This window comes from Mustela putorius, unplaced genomic scaffold (genome assembly GCF_011764305.1).
Source record: "Mustela putorius furo isolate JIRA1106 unplaced genomic scaffold, ASM1176430v1.1 tig00002074_pilon_pilon_pilon, whole genome shotgun sequence".
Classification (NCBI taxonomy): domain Eukaryota; kingdom Metazoa; phylum Chordata; class Mammalia; order Carnivora; family Mustelidae; genus Mustela; species Mustela putorius.
This window is the reverse complement of record NW_025421941.1, coordinates 18323-43773: the sequence shown is the minus strand read 5'-3', so window position 1 is coordinate 43773 and position 25451 is coordinate 18323. Positions and strand designations below refer to the sequence as shown.

Here is a 25451-nt window from a genome sequence, read left to right as displayed (position 1 = left end):
TGGTTTTGTATAGATTTTTTAGAATTTTTACTCTGCTTGGAACATGTGTCTTCTTATTCTTCATAGGTCATCTTTCTATTACCAAATTCCATGTCATTTTGGGAACTCTTCAGACCCCTTATTATATAATTAACCAGGTCTGGGCATAGCACCTTGCCAATGCTGTCCCACCACACTTGACAGGAAGGCGTCTGAGCGCTCGTCCATAGGGCCCTTTGGCCCTTTGGCTGAGGCTTCTTCAAGTACGTTTGAAAATCACGTCTGTCTCCCTGGAACATGGTTCTCGTGGTGCGCGCAGGCCGCAAGCACCGGCCTCCTAGGTGAGATGGCTGCACTGTGCCCAGTCGCCTCACACACACTTCCGAAGGCACCTGTGTTCTCTGGCAAGAACGTGTTTGCAGACACACCTTTCCTCGACAGTGTTGCTGGAGGGGAAGGCTGCTCTCTCAGCAGACTTGTTTCTCGCTCCCAGGGAAGGGCCTGGCATGTTCCTCAAGCCTCCACACACCCTGTGGAGAGCACTGCTGTCTTCTGCCTGGGAGGATGCTGTTTCGGGGTGACCGGCTCTCACAGCGGTTTGGGCCCTGGGCCTCTTCGGCACCGGGCATGGGCTCTGGCTTCCAGAACGATGCTAGACGAATGGTGGCTTTCCCCGCCCTGTTGTTCCTAAGAGTGGAGTGCATGGCAGCGTGCTGCCCCTCCTGGGGCAACCAGGCGTTCATTGAACGAACCTTCTGCACACACCTCGGCGTCCTAGGTGAGGTGCTTTCCAATTTCCTCTTGCCCCATACGCACTGTGCACTACACGGGTGTTCCCGCGTGAGCCCATGTGTGTGGCTGCACCATCTCTCGCTGCTGCTGTCAGAGCCAAAAGGCCCCTTCGCCACAGACGTGTTTCGCGCTCACCAGGAAGCACCAAACACGTTCCCCGAGCTGTCCCACACACTTTGGCAACACCTGCCTCTTGCGGACAGACGCTGCTTCAAGTTCCCCAATCTTCACTCCAGTGTCGCCCCTGGGCCTTAAGACCAAGCCCCCTCCCTGGCTTCCAAGCTTAGGTTAAGAAGCCGATGCCAAGAGCCCTCTGCAAGAAACGCTAAGACGCCTTCCTGTCAGCAAAGCCGTTTCCACGAAAGTAGCTCATAAAGAGGGACGGCCAGTGCGATGCCTGTGTGATAGCATCTGGGAGGTGCGCTGTGTGAACCCATGAGGAGGAATCCAGTCAAGGACGCATCCCTCCACGAGCTACCGCCTCCCAGGCTGGCTGGAGGGCTAGGCAAAGTGCCTGGTGCAGGATGCGGTTCTGTAGAGCACTCCTCTCCAGGAGCGTCTTTTGTCACTAGGGCCCACCTCTCTCCTAAACTAGCTCAGAGCCAGGGAGACTGCCTTGGGTTTAAAGGGCGGGGCTGCAGCTTCTGGACTGGGATGTGACAATGTCCCTGTCCTCGGTGGGCTGGAAGCCAGGCGGGTTAGAGAGGAGGAGAGAGCCGAGCAGAGCAGAGCAGAACAAGGAGAGAAGAGAACAGAGGAGAGCAGAGGAGAGTGGAGCAGAAGAGAGCAGAGGAGAAGAGAGCAGAGGAGAGGAGGGAAGGCCAGGTGGCCAGCTGGGCGGGCGCTGGGTGGGCACTGAGCACACCGCGTGCACGCCCCCGACGACACACCCGGTTGCCACCTGGGGAGGCACGCGGCGGCGGGGCTGGGGAGTCCCGGTTTGGGAGAGTGCCCGGACGGACTTTGGCAAGGCCCTGGTGCCACAGGCCTCTGGGCCCCTCGGTGGGCGTGGGCGGGCTGGGAGGCAGGAGCTGGGCCCAGGGCAGGCGGAGTGGGGAGCCATGGGGAGCCATGGCGCGCGCAGGGGCCCGGGAAGCGCACAGCAGGCTCTTGGGGCGGCCAGCTGCCAGGGTAGGTGTCTATGGCCATACCACCCTGAACACACCTGATCCTGTCTGATCTCGGAAGTTAAGCAGGGTCGGTCCTGGTTAGTACTTGGATGGGAGACTGCCTGGGAATACCGGGTGCTGTAGGCTTTTTTTTTCTGCCCCCAAACGCTTGTCTTTGGCCTTCCTCTTTTCTCTCCCCCTTCGGCCTCCCTCCCTCTCCCTTGACCGCCACCGCTCTGCGCCCTGACCTGGCCAAAGTGATGGCCTCCCTACAGTCACTGAACGCCTCAGCCCCTGAGCCCGGTCCCCTCACGCCCCTGACTCCCTGACCCCTGGCCACCCCAGCCCCAGCATCATGGGCCCCTGGCCCCAAAAGGGCAGCCTACTGCACAGGCGGCCAGCCACAACCCAGCCTTTCTGCCTCCACGCCACAAGGCCCACCCGCACCTCAGACGGCCTTGGGGGGCTGCTGGCAGTGCGGGGCAGTGTTGGAGGGGGCTCAGGAGCCAGAGGCAGGGAAAGGGGGACCGGTGTTAGGACAACACCCATGGACGCGGGGAGTGGTGTGGGGGAAATGATGGGAATCTCCCTGCTGTGAGGAAAGAGAGATTGGAATTCAGGAAGGCTGGAGTGATGGAAAGGCCATGGGTTCCAGAGAGAAGCAAGTCAAGTAGAAAACAAGCTCTTGGAAATACACACTGAAGTCCTCTTGAGTCCTCGCTCCAGAGGAAGCAGTGTGTGTCTAAGAAAATGCTCCAGGTTCTAACAGAGAGTCAAGGCAATGGAACCAGATGGTTGCCAAGACTCCTACAAGGCTAGAGGTCATTGGAAGGAAGAGTTCTTCTGGCTAAGTCAGAATATTCAGTAGAGACGCGTGAAGGAGCATGCGTTCAGAGCGGGATGAAATGATCCCTCCAAGAAAGCTGACTCTACAGATACCCTAAACAAGGAGGAGAACAATTTAAAAAAAGGGTCAGAATTACCTCCTAATCTCTCACTGCCTGTGTGACCGCCAGTAAAAGAAGGCAGAGAGTAGCCTCCAAAGGACTCAGGTCATCGAAAGGAAGGCAGTTCCAAAGGGAAAGGGAAGAAGGAATAGATGGGAAAAAGAAAATATGCTTAGCGAGGTTGTAGACGTCAACTTTAACATTTCAACAATGACCTTCAGAGTGAAAGACTCAAATTCTATTGAAAGAAAAGACCTCAATAGGTCAGTGAAAAATACACTCTACATAGAAGGATGCAGAGGCTAGTATAGATTTTGTGGAAAGAAAAAGGATGAAAAGGGCTAGAGCTTACCCAAACGAATCCTCAAAGGCTGCTTTTCCCAGGTCTTGAGAAGGGACAATGGAAAGACACCCGATCAATGAACAGAGAAAGAAGACATTTCAGATCAACAAAGGATCCTTTTAGAAAGACACGACTATCCTCAAGGTTCTGCATGCGATGAGAAAACTCATGGAGATCAACCACATTCAATCCCATCAAAGAAGGCTCAAGACTAATTAGTGGAAAGCTTGTCTTTCTTTCCTTGAGAGAGAATGAGTGGAGAGAGAGTATGAGAGAGGAGAAGGTCAGTGGGAGAATCCAACTCCCCAAGGAGCTGGGAGCCTGAGGAGGGACGAGATCCTGCCAGTCCGGGGTCATGACCTGAACCCAAGGCAGTCGCTGAATTAACAGAGCCACGCAGGTGCCTATCTCCAGATACTGGTCAACAACAGCTGCGGAGCACCTGGTTGGCACCCTCAGTCAAGTGCCCAACTCTTGGTTCTGGCTCAGGTGGTGATCTCAGGCTCTTGAGATTGAGCCCTGAGGCTAGCTCTGGGCTCAGGGCAGAGTCCACTAGGTCTCTCTTTGGGTCTTGCCCTTGCCCCCTCCCCCACTCAAGAGTGCTCTTGCCCCAAATCACACTAGGAAAACACTTCACAGAAATGAACAATGGTTGAGAGTGGGAGGGGTGGGGAGAAAAGTGACTGGCCCAGGGCCAGTGGGAGGTGCCCGGGATGCTGCCCGACCTCCCAGGGCTGGGCTCTCTCAGCCATGGCCACCACCGCCACAGGAAGCAGCTGAGCCTCCAGAGCCTGGCACAAACCTCCAGGAACACCTCCAGCGCTCTCTGACCATGCTTGTGGGGTGGTGGGGGCGGGGCCACAATCAGTCCTGGGAGGAGGCAAGGGCGAGGCCCAGGCGCCCCCTGCGGGGGAGGGGCAGGCAACACCTGCAAGGAAATCCCCATGGGACTATTGGAGCTGCTGCAGGGCTTCATGCTGCACTTGGCTAGGCACCAGCCTGCCGACCCTGCCCTGCATCTGGCTCTTTCCTTAGCAGGGAGCCTGTTTGCCCCTCTCTCTCTCTGCCTGTCTCTCTCTTTCCTTCTACTCTCTGTCTGTCAAAGGAAGAAAGAAAACCTTAAAAAAAATCATCAAACAACCCTCCATATTCTTGTCGTTCATGAGGACCCCATGCGTCAACATTTGATTTTTACTTCTTGAATGGAAGGAATTGCTTGATTGATGGACGCATTTGACAGAAAGACAGAGACAGTGACAGAGGGAGCCCAGGTGGAGAGGGAGTCCAAGCAGTGGAAGTGGGAGAGGGAGAAGCAGGCTTCCTGTTGAGCAGAGAGCCCCAGGCAGGGCTTGATCCCAAGACCCTGGCATCAGTACCCCAGCAGAAAGCAGCCACCCAGGTGCCCCACTCCATGACTAAATTCGTTTTTCATGATTCAATCTGTTGGATGAAGCAACACTCTTTGGGGTCTGCCTCCTCTGGGTTCACACTAACATATTGTGTTTTCCTTTGCTCTTTTGGAATCACTGAGGATTTTAGGAACCTTTTCATGTGTTTCTTGGCTGATGGTTTTCTCCTTGGGATATTTCTGTGCAAGGATTTTATTTGTTTTGACGTTACCTACCTAAAAAGAATTTGAAGAATATAGAATGAAGTCTTTAGACATCCCGTACTAATGGATCTCAAGAATATATGTAATTCAAAAGTACACACTGCAAAAAGCAACCTAAACGTTCAGTTCAACCCCCATCAGCATTTAATGGCATTTCCAGAAATAAGAATAGCAATCATACAAAGTGAGTAATACCATGGAAGGCCTTGAATAGCCAGAGCCATCTGGAGAAAGAACAAAACTGGAGGTGTCATGCTCTCTGAATTCAATGTGTATTACAAAGCTGTAGAAATCAAAATGGTATAGTATTGATATACAGACAGACACACAGATGAATGGAACATAGTACAAATCCCAGGAAGAAACTGACACATATGTAGTCAATTCATTTCCAACAACAGCTCCAAGAATATAAAATAGGGAAGCAGCTGTCTCCACAATAAGTGGCTTTGGAAACACTGGGAAACCTCAAGTAAAGCAATGCAACTGAATGTCTATTCAAGCCCATTCACAACAACCGAGTCAACATGCGACAAAGACTTCAACAAAACAGCGACACCCATAAAATACCTAGATGAAAACCAGACAGAATGTTATTAACACCCCCACTTTTTAAAAAAAATAATCTCCAAGACCAAAATTTGAACTCAAGATTCTGAGATTAAGAGATAGATGCTTTGCTGACTGAACCAGTCAAGAACCTTTTAAAACTATGGAGCACAGAGGTGTTAGATCTATTCATTTAACCCTATTAACCCAATTTTTTTGGAAGAATGTTTCTTGAAATCATTCTTTTTTTTTTTTAAATATTGCATTTATTTATTTGAGAGAGATAATGCGAAAGAAAGAAAGTATGAGAGGGTAGAGGGTAAGAGCTAGAAGCAGACTCCCCACTGAACAGGGAGCCCAATAGGGAACTCGATCCTGGGACTCCAGTATCATGATGAGCTCAAGGAAGTTTCTTAACCACCTGAGCCACCCAGGCACCCGAGATCATTCTTGACTCTGATATTTGTAATTTGCTATCAGAAGCAAAGAGCATAATAAAAAAATAAACAGCTGGGACTACATCAAACTAAAAGCCTCTGCACAGCAAAGGAAATGTCCAATCATCAACACATCAAAAAGAAAACATACTGAAAAGGGAAAATACTTGCAAACTACCTAACTGACAAAGGTTTCATATCCAAAATATTAAAGAACTCATACAACCCAGTAACTCAAAAACAAATAGCAGTTACAAAATCAGCAGAGTTCAGAATATTTTTCCAAAGAAAACACAACAGAGAGCCAACAAATACAAGAAGAGATGTTTACCATTACTCGTCACCAGGGAAATGCAAATGAAAGGCCAAAGTGATGTCACCTAACACTTGTCAGAATGGTTAATATCCAGAAGACCAGAAATAGCAAGCATTGGCCAAACTGTGGAGGAAAGGGAACTGTGCTCTGTTGGTGGGACTATAAATGTATGCAGCCACTATGGAGAATAGTATCAAGTTTTCTCAAAAAAAAAAAAAAAAACCCAAATAATCCACATGGAGCACCTGGCTGGCTCAGTTAGAATAGTGATTCTTCATCTCAGGTTCAAGAGGTTGAGCCCCACATTGGGGGTAGAAAATACTTTGAAAAAATTAGAAATAGAAAGACCAAATCATGGGCATCTGGATGGCTCAGTTGATTAGGCAACTGCCTTCGGCTCAGGTCATGATCCCAGAGTCTCAGGATCAAGTCCCGCATTGGGCTCCCAGCTCCATGGGGAGTGTGCTTCTCCCTCTGACTTTCTCCTCTCGCATGCTCTCTCTCACTGTCTCTCTCTTAAATAAATAAATAAATAAAATCTTTAAAAAAAAGAATGACCATATCATCCAACATTCCCCCTCTTATGTATTAGAAGGAAGCCAAGTCTTCTCTCCTAAATGAAGGTGTATAGTTTGATGTGCCCTGCTGTTTAATTCCAGCACTGAGTGTCTCTGCTCCTTTGAAGTAGATTGTGAAGGGCCCTGGCCACAGGTTAAGGTATAAATTCTCAGGTCAGCTTCTCTCCAGAGCTCTACTCAAACCTTCATAATTTAGTCCTCAGTCCATTCCCCTTGTCCCCACAGCTCTGTCTTTTCCTAGTCTCTCAAGGCCCAGCCTACCACCCCTGGGAATCTGACATAACTTGTGGTTTGGTTGACCCTGAGCCCAAAGTCATGACCTGAGCTGCCCCCTACAAACATACCTGGGTCACATAAACTTATTAACTACTTAGCAGAAAGCTCAGCAGGGTCTCACAACCAAAGGCCAACAACCTGAATACTTGCTGATCAGGGAGCATCCCCCGACCACTGCAGACCTACTGATTCAATGTGCCATCAGGTGTTCTGTGCAAATTCCTTCCACTCTTGTCCCACACTAGACTCTCACCAGCCGGTTAGAACAGGTTAAGTCACAGGCACATGATCACCAGCATCTTACTGGAGTAAGGCCTCTGCTACTCCTTCCCAGCTCAGCAGTATCTGGAAGTGAGCCAAAAAATAAAAAATAAAAATTCCCTCCCTGCAAGTAGACGCAGTTATAGGGCTCCATGCCTTGGGTTGCTGAGCCCTGAGGTAGGAGTCAGCACTTAGCTCAGATTTGGAGCACTAGCCACCTGCTGCCCCTGGAACAGCCACATTCCTCAACTCTGTATTGGATTTCTCTCAAATAGAGACTTCTGTTTTGTCTGTCAATAGGTATGTTTCTGTGTGAAGCATGGAGTGGTGTGACTACTTGTTCCTCCATGAAGTGTTGGAATGCCCTAACTCATAGATTCAAATTTATTTCCCGCCCACTCTGCAGATGTTCCAGAGCACAGCTCCACCTCAGCCCAGTACTCTGTTACCCACGGCAAGCGTCAATGCTCCGTATTATTATCCAGGACTGATGTCTTTTTCAGATCTGAACCTGAGGCTTAGTGTGGTCAATTAACTTGTCTGACATCATGTGGGTAGTAAATAGTAGAACACAAATTCCAACCCAGATCTCCTCAAGATGCTTAGAGGTCTTCCCTCTAATGCAGGCCATTCTCAGGCACCTCAAGGCCCTCTGTGTTTCCCTTTCTTTGGCTACCTGTGAGAAGTATAATGAGAGGTGTGGGCTGACTGTCCCAAATGTAGCCCTGGTCAGTGGCAAGGAAAGATCCTAAGTAACAAGACTGATGTCATGGTGCAGAGCATGTCTACAGGGCCTGTGAGTCTCCACCTGGGGGACAGGCTGAGAGTGCCACTGCAGTGGTTTTCACCAGGCCTGCCATCAGGAGCTCCCCATGGGCTGCTGGCTCACATCTCCAGAGAAATGGTGGGTGAGAAGAGGAGGTCAGAAGAAAATGTAGAGTCATTGAGGAAACCTGGTGGAACTAAAGGCAATCCTGAAGTGGCCTGTAGTTGGGGGAAGAGGGTAGGGCAGCAAGAGGATGGGCTTGAAGAAGTCTTTTCAACTACTCTGCTCTCTGTGACAAATGCTTCCTAATATTTTTCAGGTGCCAGTATGTTGCAGGGTGGCCATGTCAACTAGTGTGTAGGTCCAAACAGCCACCTGTGTGACCCCTGTGCCTCCATTCAACCCCCTCTTGCAGGGCGAGTACTACCTGAAGAGACTTGGTCTTTCCTCTGTGATTTATTCTAAGACCTTTAAAGTTGAGTCACTTGCCATAGGAGAGGAGTGGCAGGTGGCAGTAAGGAGGAGAGGTGAAGACTGGCTTTGTGGTGCCTGAGTCCATCTGCTCTGGGATCACCTTCACTCCCCTCTGAATTCATCAGGACTTCTGTCCTTCTCCAGTGCACAGTACCAGTGACAGAATAGCTGCTAACCCATGGGGAATATGAGCACACATGCAAGAATTACTATACACCTGGGATGTACGATGACCACATAAGAAATCCAACAGAATGAATGTTAAATATCAATTGAAATAGAATTATTGGAGTAGACAGACTCCAGAAAATTAATAAACAAAATAAATGTATCCTTCTGGATATAGGAAAATATCAGTAGCAATAAGACCCAATTAAACTAGAGGAAAGAACCAAGTCAAAATATTGCATATGAAAAATAGAATGGTTGAATTAGATTGCACACAGATAGGGTAAATAATAGGATAAAAACAGATCAAAGAGGTGTGCAATTGGTACTTTCTGTGGACATAACAGAAGTATTGACTTTGGAGCTGGCAAACTTATGGTAGGACCATTTGTGCAATTTCTGTACCGAAGATCTAATTAGCGAGATATGGTTGGGGATACAGAGAAGTGGAAGCTGGTGCAGGAGCCTGGCATAAAGAGCATCAACAGAGCTTTTGTCATGTCTCCCATGCCCTTTTCACCCCCTTCCTCACTGTCCCAACCTCCCCTACCACTGCTAATCCTAATGGACAGTGGAAGGAAAATGAGAAGTAGAGATTAGCAGCTGACAGACACAACTGACTGAGGAAGCCCCACAAATAGGGTTTTCATGGAAATAAAATGGGGCCACTCTAACCCCTTCCTCAGATCTTCCGTTGGGGCTCCCCACTGGCTGAACTCACAGCCAGAGAGCATAGATAACTGTCAGACCTTTCTATCTACCACTTCCACACGACAGAATGGGTGGGATGGGTGGAGACTGTGTCTTTAGAGACAGACAGGAGGTATCTGCTATGGGTGGGTGGGTAGAAATTACTAGATTACACTCTGATACTTAAAAAAAGAAAAGAAATTAAGAGGATTCATTAAAATAATCTCCATGGGGCACCTGGCTGGCTCAGTTAGTGGAGTATACAACTTTTTATCTTGGGGTTGTGAGTTTGAGAAACACATTAAGCATAGAGATTAAGCAAAAACAAACAAACAAACAAATAAATAAATAAATAAATAAATAAATAAATAAAAAAACAGGGTTGCTGGGGGGGGGGGGTTTTGGGAGAAGGGGGGGTGGGATTATGGACATAGGGGAGGGTATGTGCTTTGGTGAGTGCTGTGAAGTGTGTAAACCTGGTGATTCACAGACTTGTACCCCTGGGGATAAAAATATATGTTTATAAAAAATAAAAAATTAAAACATTAAAAAAAAACTTGCATAGAAGGGCAAACCTAAAAGCCAACTCTCAATTATAGAGAGCAAACAAAATTACAGAGAACAAGCAAACCATTATACAATGGTACCAGAGGACAGGTGGGTCATGAGTTCAATAGATGACGGTTTAAAGATGGCATCAGTTTGATGACCACAGGGTGTTGTATTGAAGTGTTGAATCTACTGTACACCTGGAACTAATAGTACACTGTACTTTCAGTAACCAGAATTTAAATAAATACACACAAGACAAAACAAACAAACAAACAACAATTTTAAAAAAACCCTTAAAAAAAAAGTCTATATAAAGGAATTGCAGAGGAAGAAAGAGAGGAAGAATGTAGAAGGCCAAATGCTGAGAAAGCCTGCACTTGAAATAAAATCAGAGTATCTGATTCCCAAAGTTGTTTTTGCTGCAAGGATATTCCTGGCCTCAATAGACATCTGCAAAGGCCACAGGAAGGTAGCTGTATTAGTCAGAGTTCTCCAGAGAACCAATTGGGTGTCTAAAAGTAAATATATAGCATCTGTATCTATGTCTATATCTATATATCTATAGGGAGGTAGGGAGAAAGAGAGAGAGAGAGAGAGAGAATGAGTTTTATATTAAGGAATTGGCTCATGATTATAGAGAGTAGCAATCCAAAATCTGCAAGTTGGGCTGGCAGGCTCAGACCCTGGAAGAGCTAATATTGCAATTCAAGGCTATATTAATCATGTTTTTTCGTTTTCTGTTTTTTTATGGTGATGAGACATCTTTCTGGAGAAAAGGAGAAGGTAAGGAAGCCAGGAGAAGTTGTTCTTCTTCATGGAGATAATAATCACCTGGTTACATACCTTTTATATCCAACCCAACCAATCCCAAGGCCCTACCTCAACACTTCCTTTATCTCACTCTCACAAACTAAAACCAATAGTTATCTCATTCTAAATCACAGCAAAGGTAGGAGTCAGACAACTGAAGGCCACCCTATACATAAAGATGCTTGACATTATTCAAACTGGCCAGTCCTAGACTGTTTCCCCTGCTCTGCCTTGCTTTGTCCATGGAAACCCCTGGAAAGTCTCTGGGCTCTGCTTTCACCTCACTCCCACTTCTGTTTCCTGACCAGATTCCTGTGTGAAGTGGCACGCCCCCTTTTCTGGGGAAATGCAAATAACAAAAATACCTCAATCCCATTTGCATCTTTGTGTCATCACACAGTCACCTCCATAAGTTAAAATCCCACAGGAATTTTAACACAAAGTCCAAATGTCCTTAGGCTGGAGACCTAGGAAGAGAAAATATTGCAGTTCAAGTTTGGAGCGGTCTGCTGGGATAATAACCGTATTCCTCAGGGGCAGTTAGTCCTTTGACTGATGAGGCGAGGCCCACCCACATTATGGAAAGTCCTATGTTTTACTCCAAGTCCATTGTTTCAAGTATTAATCACATCCAAAAAACACTCTCTCACAGAAATATCTGGGAATAATGCTGGACAAAATATATGGACACAATGATATCAACCAAGTCAATATACAATATTAACCATCACAAGAAATTTATGGGGAATTCTGCACGTATTTCTCTGGGACCCCAAGGAGCCTGACAAGATAAAACACACTGTTCTCTTCAAACTCAGGAGCCTGCATGGAAGGAGTTGTACAGCAAAGGAATAGGCCGATGTGCCCTTGCAGTCTGACTAGCTAGGGATCTGTCAACCAGCATCAAGCTATGAATGTGGTTTGAGGTGGTCTGTGACTGATAGGGCTCCAGCCTCATGGCAGACACAAATGCTGAGCTGCTCTAAAAGAGGGTACAGTCATTCTTGGTATAAGGAAATTACTGTAGTTAGTTTTGCCAAGAATAAAAACCAGCATATGGTCAAAAAGAAAGGAAGCAAAGCTCATGAAATAAGAAGCAGTAAATACAAGAGAAAGCAGAAATGGACAAAGATTTTAGACTTTGTAAATGCCAAACTTTTCATAGACCTCTAATCATTTCCTTATGTCTGTTAGTTTTTAAATATCTCTACTCATTGCAATTACATTCACTTTCATTTACTGAATAACAAACGATCTCAAAACTAACAGCTAGGACTATCATTTCCATCATGGGTCTCTTGACCAACTGTCCAGTGAAAGTGGTGAAGATGATTTTTTTTTAAATAAGAGGGAGGGCCCACAAATGGCCCTATGTACATATAGCAAATGAAGAAAACGTATTCAAGAAAACCTACTTAGTAAGAACGGTAGGAGTCTGTGACACTTGAATCACAACCTTCTTCCTCCATTCCCCATCCCCAGCTCAATATGAAACAAAGTCCACTCCAGATGGCTGCAGCCAAGGACACAGGGCTCTTTGTCTCCCAATTCAAGGGTTACAGCATCCTCTTGGGAGAGGCAGGATGACAGTCTTTCTCATCCTTGACCCTGGCTGCCTGTTGTCAAGGGGAAGGTCCTGGCAAGTGTGGCCAAGAGATAGGGTTCTTTCTACCACTGAGGCTTTCTACCACTGAGGCCCTACTCTGGAGGAGGCTCTCCCTTGGGTGGTGCAATGAAAATACTAGAACCCCACCTGTCTTTCCCCTGGCCTGTAATGCAATTATCTAATACTCAATTTAGAAAGCAAAGATGACCTGAATCTACCACCTCCTTTCCCCATATCATGGAGCATCTACCTGCTGACTCAGGATGACAGGGAAGATTGCCTAAGAGCGTAAGCTTCTTCTTTGTCCTGGGATCTTCCCCCGCTCTTTTTTTTTTTTTTTTTTTTTTTTTTTTTTTTTTTTTTTAAGCCTAGCAGAGAAGATTGTATTAACTAAATTAGTTGATCAACTCTACCTTTTAAAATAAAATAAATGAAATGTAATTGATAACTCTAAAATCAAAAGACTTAAATATAAAAAAAGAAAAAGCATCTTGGTTCTTTCCACAGTTTGGCAACCACGGCCATTGCTGCTATAAACATTGGGGTACAGATGGCCCTTCTTTTCACTACATCTGTATCTTTGGGGTAAATACCCAGGAGTGCAATTACGGGGTCATAAGGAAGTTCTATTTTTAATTTCTTGAGGAATATCCACACTGTTCTCCAAAGAGGCTGCACCAACTTGCATTCCCACCAACAGTGGAAGAGGGTTCCCCTTTCTCCACATCCCCTCCAACCCATGTTGTTTTCTGTCTTGCTGATTTTGGCCTTCAACGGATGTGGTCCATATACACTATGTAGTTATGATGCCTCCATCAAACAGGATGAATACCCAACTTTTGTAGCAACATGGATGGGACTAGAGGAGATTATGCTGAGTGAAATAAGTCAAGCAGAGAGAGTCAATTATCATATGGTTTCCCTTATTTGAGGAGCATAACAAATAGCATGGAGGACATGGGGGAATAGAGAGGAGAAGGGAGTTGGGGGAAATTGGAAGGGGAGGTGAACCATGAGAGACTATGGACTCTGAAAAACAATCTGAGGGGTTTTAAGTGGGGGGTGGTGGGAGGCTGGGGGAACCAGGTGGGGGTATTGGGGCATGGATTGCATGGAGTACTGGGTGTGGTACAAAAACAATGAATACTGCTATGCTGAAAATAAATAAAAAATAAATTTAAAAAAAAAGCAAAGAAAATCCACAACTAGAATAAATTAAAAAAACTAAAAATTAGTATGTATAAGAATAAGTTACTTATTAAAAATAAGCCTAGAAGAAATTCTAGAATGAAATAATTTAAACACATGTACATATTTGACAATCGCTTTAATGTTAAATGAATCTGAAAATAGATAACCATGTAAAAGAGTGGCTATAGATTGGGAAGATGAAGGCAGTTGTCCCTTCTAAGTTATATAGGCTGCTCACTATATTAAAGAACAGAACCAAAATGGTGAAGGACAGTTGCAGTAGAAGTAGTGAGAGAGCAGACCCCAATGAGAGGGGTAGGGAGAGAGCAGACCCCAAACTGAATGTCAGGGTTTGAGCATTTCAGGGGAGATACAGAGCTCTGTGAAAGATCTCCAAGAACTGAGGGCGCCTGTCTCAGTGGGTTAAGCCATTGCCTTCGAGGGTCATGATTTCAGGGAGAGTCCTGCAATCGGGCTCTCTGAGAGAGCCTGCTGTGAGGCTCTAGAGGTCTGCTCTAAGACCTACTGCTCTTTCTAAATAATAAAATCAAGAAAAAAAATCTAAAAAAAAAAAAAAAAAAAAAAAACCTACTGCTTTCTACAAAAAAAAACAAGTTTAGCTATGGAAAAATAGTGCTATGGCAGGCAGGGGCTTTAAGAGGAAAGGGGAGTACCTTCAGAATAGCTCCACTGAAGAAAATGAAGGCATAAATTCCTGACAAACTTCATCTACTTTCATGTGCTTTTTTTTCCCCAAAATGAAGAAAAAGGCATTAGGGAAATGAAACAGGATATTGAATGACACCATAAATTAGAGTTAGAAAAACTCAGTGAGGAAAGTACAGACCTCAGGGAAGAAGCAGCAGCGTATCGAAACATTACTTCCTAAGTGAAATGGAAAGTAGTAAAAAAGGCAGCAGACAGTGTTGTATGAGAATGGGAAGTGAGAAGAGAAAAATGCTAAAAAAGAAACTAAAAAAAGAGACTACAGGATTTGAGAGAAAATATCAAAATGTGAAGTTATGGACAGGAAATGAATATCTGGAATGCCTCTGGGAAAACTAAAGCAAAGACACAAAAACGTTAACAGTCATAATACAGAATTTTTTGTAAACACAATAAATTCTTTCAAACTGTTTATTAACAGAGTACCCTGAGCACTGACTCAGAATGACAAATGGAAGGGTTAGTAAAATCATTGAGAGAAAAATGGAATTTAAATTGAAATGCAAAATTTAATTAAAATGTAAAGAAAAAAGGAAATCCTTGGGCATCTAGGGAAAAAGGAGCAGATGACATATAAAGGAAAGGAAATGAGAATGTAATCCACATTTCTGAATGCTGTATTTTGTACCACAAGAAAAAATGGAGTAATGTATTGAAAGACACTGAAGGGAAGACACTGTGAACCATGGATTTTATAGCTAGAAAAACTGATTTATACAGAATAAAAAGTCCCTTGGCATTCAAGTCATTATGCAAGAACTCAGGCTATATTTCTCCCATGACCCCTTGAAGAGGGATGACCAAACATAGGATAAGAAATGCCTTGAAAGAATGTAAGGACAGGTGGTTAACAGGCAATCTATGATGACTCTGCATCACTAAGGTTCTGTGAGAGGAAGAATGACCTCAGTGGCAGTCCCTAGGGTAATTGTTCCATAATAATCTAAGAGCTTTCTTGGATCAGAATGCTTTTATTTTATGTAAACATATTTTTAAAACAGCTGGAATTTAATATTGCTTAATATAGACATCTTATGTTAATTAATTGATTTTACATTTTAAAAATAGTAAACTTCCAACATTAAGTGTAATGGTTATTCAACAAAATGCATTCCAAGTCCACACAATTCAGGAAGGAAATAACTGGCACTACATGAGCTGACTTGGGAGAGAGGAGTGTTCATGGGGGAGCCAAGAGGCAGCACTCTTCTTGGCCTCATGGCTGATGGAAGCCCCTGGAAATGGGTAATCTCCAGCCCCTCCAAGGCCCAGGCTGGCTGCTCTATTGAGCAGTGATTGAATCTACAGAACTAGCAGGAATCCACAGGTGTCACAGTGATGGATGGAAGAGGGGCTCAGCAGGGTGGGTGTGTGGGTACCTGTAAGGCCCTGGAAGATGACCTTGAGCCCTACAATGCCCAAGGGTCAGATGCATAAGGTACTAGGGCCTCTTTGCTGCTCTGTGCTGAGGGGGTGATCTGTCAGCACACAGAATCATTTCACCTGGGTGACAGGCAGGTCAGCTTTCAGGATCAGGTACTCTGGACTGGGAAATAATGCAAAGGGAAGGGGAAGACTCTAGGTTTTCAGAGATGAACAGTCTGAGTTCCACAGACATGGAACTCTGTTCCACGAGGAACAGAGGGAGGCCCGAGGGAGGAGCTGGTTGTCTCAGGTCTCTTGGAACAGGAGTGGAAGATGACCCTTTCTTTCCCCCCACTCCTCCACTCAAGTCAGTCCTGTCATGAGATATGCACCTCAAAAGTGGGCAGCTTCCTGGAGGGCTTCCTTTTTCTCTAATAAAGATTTTTATTTCTAGCACAACCACTAAACCTTGCCTGTGCTTTTCAATTAAAAGATCAAAAATTCTTATGTAGTGGTATTAAAAACATAGGAAAGCAGACCTCGTGCAACCACTTTAGAAAACAGCATGGAGGTTCCTCAAAAAGTTGAAAATAGAGCTACCCTGCCACCCAGCAATTGCACTACTGGATATTTACCCTAAAGATTCAAACGTAGTGATCCAAAGGGGGCACGTGCACTTGAATGTTTATAGCAGCAGTGACCACAATAGCCAAACTATGGAAAGAACCTAGGTGTCCATCAACAGATGAATGGATAAAGAAGATGTGGTGTATATATACAATGGAATACTATGCAGCCATCAAAAGAAATGAAATCTTGACATTTGGGACGATGTGGATGGAACTAGAGGGTATTATGCTTAGCAAAATAAGTCAATCGGAGAATGACAACTATCAAATGATCTCCCTGATATGAGGAAGTGGAGATGCAACATGGGGAGTTTAGGGGGTAGGAAAAAAAAATGAAAGAAGATGATATCAGGAGGGAGACAAACCATAAGAGACTCTTAATCTCACAAAACAAACTGAGGGTTGCTGGGGAGACAGGGGTAGAGAGAGGGTGGCTGGGCTATGGACATTGGGGAGGGTATGTGCTGTGGTGTGTGCTGTGAAGTGTGTAAACTTGGTGATTCACAGACCTGTACCCCTGGGGTTAATAATACAGCATATGTTTATTAAAAAAGTTAAAAATTTTTTTAAAAGGTAAAAAAAAAAATAGGAAAGCAGCAAAGTATATGTGAAACTTAACTTGTCTTCTCTGCTTCTTCTGCACACCTGTTTCACATGTCCATTTCCTCTACTTTATCATGTCGTGGAAGTTCTAGCTCACCAAACAGCCAACAAAAAGAAATAAAGGCATCCGAATCAGCAAAGAAGAAGTCTCTCATTCTTTGCAGATGACATGATAATTTATGTGGAAAACCCAGAAGACTTCACTCTAAAACTGCTAGAACTTATACAGGAATTCAGTAAAATGTCAGGATATAAAAGCAATGCACAGAAATCAGTTTCATTTCTGTATACCAACAAGATGGAAGAAAGAGAAATTAAGGAGTCAGTCCCACTTACAATTGCACCAAAAACCATAAGATACCTCGGAATAAATTGAACCAAACAGACAAAGTATCTGTACCCAGAAATACTGAGTACTCTGCATTTATATAGTACTCATGAAAGAAATTGGGGAAGACACAAAGAAATAGAAAAATGTTTCATGTTCATGGCTTGGAAGAACAAATATTGTGAAAATGTCTATGCTACATAGAGCAATCTACACATTTAATGGAATCCCTATGAAAGTACCATCAACTTTTTTCAAAGAAATGGAACTAATAATCCTAAAATTTATATGGAACAAGAAAAGACCCCAAATAGCCAGAGAAATGTTGAAAAAGAAAACCAAAGATGACGGCATCACAATTCCAGACTTCAAGCTTTATTACAAAGCTGTAATCATCAAGATAGTATGGTACGGGCACAAAAACACACACACAGATCAATGCAAGAGAGTAGAGAGCCCAGTAATGGACTCTCAAGTCTATGGTCAACTAATCTTTGACAAAGCAGGAATGAATGTCCAATAGAAAAAAGAGAGTCTCTTCAGTAAATGGTGCTGGGAAAACTGGACATCCACATGCAGAAGAACGAAACTGGACCATTTCCTTACACCACACACAAAAATAGACTCAAAATGGATGAAAGACCTCAATGTGAGACAAAAATCCCTCAAAATCCTTGAGGAGAACACAGGCAGCAACCTGTTTGTCCTCAACCACAACTACTTCTTCTCCTAGAACATCGTCAAAGGCAAGGGAAGCAAGGGCAAAAATGAACTATTGGGAGTTCATCAAGATCCAAAGCTTTTGCACAGCAAAGGAAGCAGTCAACAAAGCCAAAAGACAACCAACAAAATGGGAAAAGACATTTGCAAATTACATATCAGATAAAGGGCTAGTTTCCAAAATCTATAAAGAACTTATTAAACTCAACACCCAAAGAACAGATATTCCGTTCAAGAAATGGGCAGAGGACATGAACAGACATTTCTGCAAAGAAGACCTCCAAAATGGCCAGACACATGAAAACAGACACATGAAAAAGTTCTCAACATCACTCAGGACCAGGGAAATCCAAATCAATACCACAATGAGATACCTCCTCACACCAGTCAGAATGGCTAAAATCAAACAGTCAGGAAACAATAGGTGTTGGTGAGGATGTAGAGAAAGGGGAATCCTCCTAAACTATTGGTGGGAAATCAAGCTAGTGCAGCCACTCTGGAAAACAGTATGGAGTTTCCTCAAAAAGTTGAAAGTAGAGCTACCCTATGATCCAGCAATCCCACTACCGGATATTTACCCTAATGATAGAAATGTAGTGATCTGGAGGGGCATGTGCACCCGAATGCTTATAGCAGCGAAGTCCACAATAGCCAAACTATGGAAAGAACCTAGATATCTGTCTACCAACAGATGAATTGATAAAGAAGATGTGATATCGATATCTACATCTATATCTGTCTATATCTATGTATCAATATATTTATCTAGATATATCTGTATCTTTATCTATATCTGCACACACACACACACACACACACACACACACATACACTTTTTTTTCTTGGGGTCCTGGGATTGAGTCCTGCATCTGGCTCTCTGCTCAGCAAGTAGCCTGCTTTTCCTCTCTCTCTTCCTGTTTTTCTTCCTAAATGTGACCTTTCTTTGTCAAATATATAAATAAAATCTTTAAAAAATCCTTTAAAGAAGCAATTAGGTTAAATTAAATCATAATTAAGTAGCTTAAATTAAATTATAATTAAATCCTAATCCAATCCTAATCAATAAGTCAGGTGTCCTTATAAGAATGGGAAGAAACAACAAGGATGGACCTGCATAGGGAAAGAACATGTGAGGACACAGCAAGAACGTCCGGTCTCCAAGCCAGGAAGAGAAGCTTCAGGAGAAACCAAACCTTCTGATACCTTAATTTTAGAACTTCCATCTTCCAGAATTCTGAAAAAATAAATTTCTTTTGTTTAAGCCACCCAGTCTGGTGGCTGGCATTCTGTTAACATAATCCTAGCAACCTAATGGACATTTTGGCATTGGAAAGTAGGGAACTGCTGTAACAAATACCTGCAAATATGGAAGTGACTTTGTGGAAGTGGGATGGGGAAAGGCTGGAAGAGTTCCAAGGTATATGTTAGAAAAGTCTACATTGACTAGAAGAGACTGTCAATAGAAGTATGAACCTTTAAAGGTGATGCTCATGTGGTCTCTGATGGGTATGAACCAGGGATCCACTTCTGGAATTTCAGCTTTTAACTCCAAAGCTCCCAACTTTCACACTTTCTTATTCACAGAATCCACCTCTCTATCCTGTACACTACACTACACACACACACACACACACACGCACGCACACATTACATGGGATACAAGTTTGGTACTTTCTCCATCCCCCTGTGGTACAGATTTTAAAAGACAAGACATGTGAAGTTTAAGAGGAGTGACAGTACTATAAAAATCATAGTACCATATGATTTCAGTTATATGTGGAATCTGAAAAACAAACAAAAACCAACCTCTTAAATACAGAGAACAAACTGGTGATTGCCAAAGAGAAAATGCGTAGGAGAATGGGAAAAACAGATAAAGGTAAACTTTTTTCAGTTACAAAATAAATAAGTTACAGAAATGTAAAGTACAGCATAGGGAATATGTTCAATAATACTGTAACAATGCAGTGGATAACTATGTTTATCATGGTAAGTAAGCATCAACTAATGTACAGAATTATCAAGTCACTCTATTGTACAGAATTATCAAGTCACTCTATTGTACACCTGAAACTCACATAACATAGTATGTTTTTGATACTACAGTATTTTTTCTAAAAAAATTAAAAATAAAATAAAAAGAACAATACCAGTGCTATGGGTGATTGGAATGTCAAAAGGGACATTTCTTAGCCTAATGAGTTTGTGTATATAAACACAACATGGAAATGTTTGGGATCTTGTGTTTTCTGGAGTGAGTTGAGCAGTAACTTACATTTGCTAGAAAGGGGGGATCTCCCCATCCCACTGTCAATAGAGTTTTCATATATGAGGGCTAGGTATCATTGGAAAATGCAGATATCTGAAATAACTAAAAACTGAGAAGAAACATTTTATCTGTGGTAAGCCCATTGGCAGCTTCTAAGAAAGGCATTTATTTCAGTTGAATGTTAAGAAAGCTCCAGCTGACTGGAGCAATGTGTTAAAAGACACTTGTCAGATTTTCTTTACAAAAAGAAAAAAAAAATGTGTTTTATGGGGCACCTGCATGGCTCAGTTGATTAAGCATTCAACTCTTGGTTTTGGCTCAGGTCATGATCTCAGGGTTGTGAGATCAAGACTTATGTGGGGCTGCCTGCTCAGCATGGGGTCTGTTTAGATTTCTGTTCCTCTCCCTCTGTCACTGCCCCTCCTCTAACTCATGCACACGCACATCCTCTCCCTCCTTCTCTAAAAATAAAGGAAAGTCTTCTAAAATGTGTGTTTTTTCATTTTTGAGATTTTGTACATCTGAATTTTCCTATAAAATTGATAATTTTTTATTTTATTTTATTTTTTTTTTAATTTTTTTTTTTTTTATAAACATATATTTTTATCCCCAGGGGTACAGGTCTGTGAATCACCAGGTTTACACACTTCACAGCACTCACCAAATCACATACCCTCCCCAATGTCCATAATCCCACCCCCTTCTCCCCAAAACCCCCTCCCCCCCCGCAACCCTCAGTTTGTTTTGTGAGATTAAGAGTCACTTATGGTTTGTCTCCCTCCCAATCCCATCTTGTTTCATTTATTCTTCTTCTACCCACTTAAGCCTCCATGTTGTATCACCACTTCCTCATATCAGGGAGATCATATGATAGTTGTCTTTCTCTGCTTGACTTATTTCGCTAAGCATGATACGCTCTAGTTCCATCCATGTTGTTGCGAATGGCAAGATTTCATTTCTTTTGATGGCTGCATAGTATTCCATTGTGTATATATACCACATCTTCTTGATCCATTCATCTGTTGATGGACATCTAGGTTCTTTCCATAGTTTGGCTATTGTGGACATTGCTGCTATAAAACATTCGGGTGCATGTGCCCTTTTGGATCACTACATTTGTATCTTTAGGGTAAATACCCAATAGTGCAATTGCTGGGTCATAGGGCAGTTCTATTTTCAACATTTTGAGGAACCTCCATGCTGTTTTCCAGAGTGGCTGCACCAGCTTGCATTCCCACCAACAGTGTAGGAGGGTTCCCCTTTCTCCGCATCCTCGCCAGCATCTGTCATTTCCTGACTTGTTGATTTTAGCCATTCTGACTGGTGTGAGGTGATATCTCATTGTGGTTTTGATTTGTATTTCCCTGATGCCGAGTGATATGGAGCACTTTTTCATGTGTCTGTTCGCCATCTGGATGTCTTCTTTGCAGAAATGTCTGTTCATGTCCTCTGCCCATTTCTTGATTGGATTATTTGTTCTTTGGGTGTTGAGTTTGCTAAGTTCTTTATAGATTCTGGACACTAGTCCTTTATCTGATATGTCGTTTGCAAATATCTTCTCCCATTCTGTCAGTTGTCTTTTGATTTTGTTAACTGTTTCCTTTGCTGTGCAAAAGCTTTTGATCTTGATGAAATCCCAGTAGTTCATTTTTTCCCTTGCTTCCCTTGCCTTTTGCGTTGTTCCTAGGAAGATGTTGCTGCAGCAGAGGTCGAAGAGGTTGCTGCCCGTGTTCTCCTCAAGGATTTTTGATGGATTCCTTTCGTACATTGAGGTCCTTCATCCATTTTGAGTCTATTTTTGTGTGTGTGGTGTAAGGGAATGGTCCAATTTCATTTTTCTCTGCATGTGGCTGTCCAATTTTCCCAGCACCATTTATTGAAAAGGCTGTCTTTTTTCCATTGGACATTCTTTCCTGCTTATTTTAAATGTTGGGAAGTAGTTAACATTAAGTATGTTGAAGGCAAAGAAAGGTGTTTATGCACTGACACCCAACACCTCATTTGTAATCTCTGGCCTGCACAAAGTGATGAAGAAGAAAAGAGTAACAAGTCTCATTACACACCAGCTAAGGCTGGATAACAAAAATGTTTAGTGCAGCCAGTAAGCTTGGTCACAATTAGCAGTATGGGATTGAGGAAAGGAAATAGATAGTGGTCACCAACCTGGAAGTTTTGTTATGTGGGTTTGGCAGGCAGTCAAGAGATGGAAAGAAATCTGTGTATGAAAAGAAGGACATTCATGACCCTATTGTTGGCTAGCTGAAATATCCTGGAGGTGCACTAGTTTCTCTTTCAAGGATAAGTTTATAGAAAGAATAAATAATATATAAATTAACAGAGATACCAGAATGAGACAAGTGAGGCCCCTAGGGTACAAAATTGAAGGGGCCACTCACTTGCAGGGTCATGAAAGTTCAGGGGTGAGGCTGGTACAAACCTAGGTGTGAATGTCTCCTGACATCGCGTGCTCTGGGTGCATCAATTGCCTCACCTTAGTGTTGGTTCCTGTGCTTACAATATGTCAAAAACAATTATTCTTTTCTCAGATGATACGCCTATTTTCAGTTTGGGGAACAGCAAATCTTAGTGAAAAATAGTAATGAAAGAGTAGTAAAAAGAAAAAAATCTGGACACTAATGGCCCATTTTGTGATGACAGATTTGCAACCATTTGCTCCAATAAATCAAATTTTATTTTGTATTTATAGATTTTCAGTTGTACTTCCAAACTCTGATACAACTTCATTTTCTTGGTTTACATATTTATTTATTCCAAGGTATTTATTGAGTTCCTACCTAATGTGTCATCGTGCTAGGCAATTGATTATATATTGGTGAATAAAACAGAAAAGGTGACTGCCCTTTTGGAGTTGACAAGTGAGAGAGAAAAAGACATTTAATATGTATATAACTAAATTAGTTAAGTACTTATTGTGGTAAGGACAATAAAAGAAACACGATGCAGGAATGCTTACTCTTATTGGTTCATGTTTGAGAACACAGTCAAGGATCACCTCCAAGACCCTTGGTGATGCAGTGTGGTTGAGAATTCCTGCCAGAAGTCCTAAGACATTTGAGAAAGTAAATTATATAACATCTTTTCTTTCAGAAGATAAAATTAAAAGACAAAGATAAAATTGAAATAATTCATGCATGCTTTAAAAATAGAAATCAAGAAGATGTGGTATATATACATAATGGAATACTATGCAGCCATCAAAAGAAATGAAATCTTGCCATTTGCGACAACATGGATGGAACTAGAGCGTATCATGCTTAGCGAAATAAGTCAAGCAGAGAAAGACAACTATCATATGATCTCCCTGATATGAGGAAGTGGTGATGCAACATGGGGGCTTAAGTGGGTAGGAGAAGAATCAATGAACCAAGATGGGATTGGGAGGGAGTCAAACCATAAGTGACTCTTAATCTCACAAAACAAACTGAGGGTTGCTGGGGGGAGGGGGTTTGGGAGAAGGGGGTGGGATTATGGACATTGGGGAGGGTATGTGCTTTGGTGAGTGCTGTGAAGTGTGTAAACCTGGTGATTCACAGACCTGTACCCCTGGGGATAAAAATATATGTTTATAAAAAATAAAAAATTAAAAAAATAGAAAGATATTTTTTCAAGTGTTTAGAATAAAAACAAAACACATTTGGCCATACCACAAAGATACTACTAACAAAGTAATTTTTTTCTTTCTACTTTTGTCTCATGCCACACTTTAGTAAAATTCATAATACTTCTTGACTACTCTTCCTCTGCTCATGTCGTTCTTGTTTCTTTTCCTTCTCCTATTCTTCCTTTTAATTCTTACATACTTATGATTGATTTAATTTTAATTTCTTCTCATTTAAAACTATTCTTGGAGGGTAGAACAACTGGGTGCCTCAGTTGTTGAGTTTCATCTCGGGTCTTTTACTTTTGGGTTCTGGGATCCTGCCCAGAGTTGGACTCTATGCTCAGCAGGGCGTCCGTTTGAAGATTCGCTGCGTCTTCCCAACACCTCCCCCCACACTCTCTCTAATAAAAATTATTTAAAAAGAGATGAAAAATAAGAAAAACCTGAAAAAAATAAATAACGACTACAAAATAAAAATACAAAGAGTGCTACTTAGTGTTTTCCCTAAGCTCTGAAGCTTTGCAGCCCTCTATTATCAGTAAACTTAAGAGGAGTGAGCTTTTTGTGATGGTCTTCTATGGAAGGGATCCCTTGCCCCAATCCTCAAGTGTACTTCAACTAGCGCAGAAGCAGCTCTCCTCAGCAGCAAAAACAGGCCTCCATGTAAGCAGCTCTGGATTCCAGTATACGATGCTGTTTTACTCCCTGAGGGCTTGCAGTGTCAATGGGTGAGATGAGTATCACTGCACCTGGCTTTCTACCCAGAAAATGAAAATTTGCACCCCAGTCCTTCAGTGAGCCCTCACAGAAGGAAAAAAAAAATCTGAACCACCCAGTCAGACCCAACACCTATTTCTATGGATTCTTGTGGCACAGACCCACACCATACCTGCAGTGTGCTGGAGGTCTTGCCATGGTTCTGTTTTTTGCTGGACCCCTCTCAGGAAAGTGAACTCCCTACCATGCTGTGATTCAGAGTATAGGGCTACACAGCAGAAAGCCAGGATCTAGCTTTGTGGTTTTCAGCCGTTTTTCCCCAACTGATGTCTGGAAACTCTGAAGCATTCGGACCCCACCTGTTCTTCTTGTGACCCCTAGGATCCTGAGATCATACTGTCACACCTGGGATTCCACCCAGCTTCACCACTGGAACACTTTTAAGCCAGGAGTGTCCCCCACAGTAGTAGACTCCTAAGTGTTTCAATCACACACTTTGTTGCAGTAGGCATCTCCAGATAGGTGCCTCCCCTCTGCTGTATCCACAGCCGTATCATCTGCACAACTTATTCCCACCCACGCCACTCAAGCTCTGAAGCTGCCACAGGTACCACACAGGGAGCCAGAGGGAGCTCTGAGGTGGTTCAGGATCTTCTTCTGGGGCTGCTGCTGTAGGTCCAAGAAGAGAAAAGTATCATCACCATGACTGACTTTTCATGTCCCTCCTAAATAAAGGAAACTTTTCCCACCATTCAGTGTTCCCTGAGTCCATGAAGCAATCCCTGCAAGGTCTCCTCTGATGGCAGGACATGGGCACAGGGATCTGAGAGTACTCACTACTCCTGGAATACCAGTCGATGGAGGCTTGCTCTGTGGGGCCTAAGCTGTTCCCTCCAAAGGTCTATATCAGAAACACCCTGTTCTCCTCACCTCAGCATCTCTCTGGTTCCCCTCCTTCTGCTCATCCCCATCCTGCTTGTGCTCTTTTCCCTCTAATAAAGAAATAAAATCCTAAA

General features: G+C 43.2%; 1 non-coding gene across 1 annotated transcript; it reads left to right on the top strand.

Annotated features, from left to right (window-relative positions):
- The first annotated feature begins 1908 nt into the window (after positions 1 to 1908).
- On the top strand, positions 1909 to 2027 carry LOC123394240. The gene has a single exon (XR_006608982.1). It is a non-coding gene; the product is annotated as a 5S ribosomal RNA (ribosomal RNA).
- The last annotated feature ends 23424 nt before the right edge of the window (positions 2028 to 25451 follow it).